We start from the raw sequence: 604 nt of genomic DNA, 5'->3' as shown, positions 1-604 counted from the left end.
CGGAGCGAGCGCTGCCCTGCCGGGGAAACTGAGGCCCAGGCCGGGGTCTCCGGCGTCGCGTGCTCTGTTCTCCCATTGGGGACTGACAGGCTTCCATTCCCCTCCTGCCCCGCACCGTGTTCCTGGCACATAGGAAAGACTCAGTAAAGGGTTCGCAGAGGCACCGAACGCAGACCTGGGATTTGAACCCTCTCCCTCGTCTCCTGCCTGCCTGCATCCCCGCCTGAGGATGGGGTGAGCAGTGTCGGAACCGAGTTTGGTCCTCTCGGATTCCTGCACAGAGCCGAGCACAGTGCCAGGGTCGTCCAAGCCTCCTGAGTCTGAGCCATCAGCGAAGGGTTGGTGCAAGGCGGGTCGAAGGCACTTTTACACAACTGGATGTTTTAAGGAACCGTTTCTGTTTTCGTCTGAACACACACACACACACACACACACGGCCATTTTTTTCATGAGTTTGCGTATATCAATTAAAATTAAGGAGCTTAGTGCTGGTATGGAATTTTTGTTTAAAAGATACAAACAGCCTTAATTTTTGCGAATTTGACCACGGCTCCTTCTCCATCAGACCTCTGCTGTCTGCAGGACTGTCTGCAGAGGGAAGAGT

This window comes from Pteropus alecto, unplaced genomic scaffold (genome assembly GCF_000325575.1).
Source record: "Pteropus alecto unplaced genomic scaffold, ASM32557v1 scaffold226, whole genome shotgun sequence".
Taxonomy (NCBI): Eukaryota; Metazoa; Chordata; class Mammalia; order Chiroptera; family Pteropodidae; genus Pteropus; species Pteropus alecto.
The sequence above is the reverse complement of the archived record's forward strand: the minus strand, read 5'-3'. Positions refer to the sequence as shown.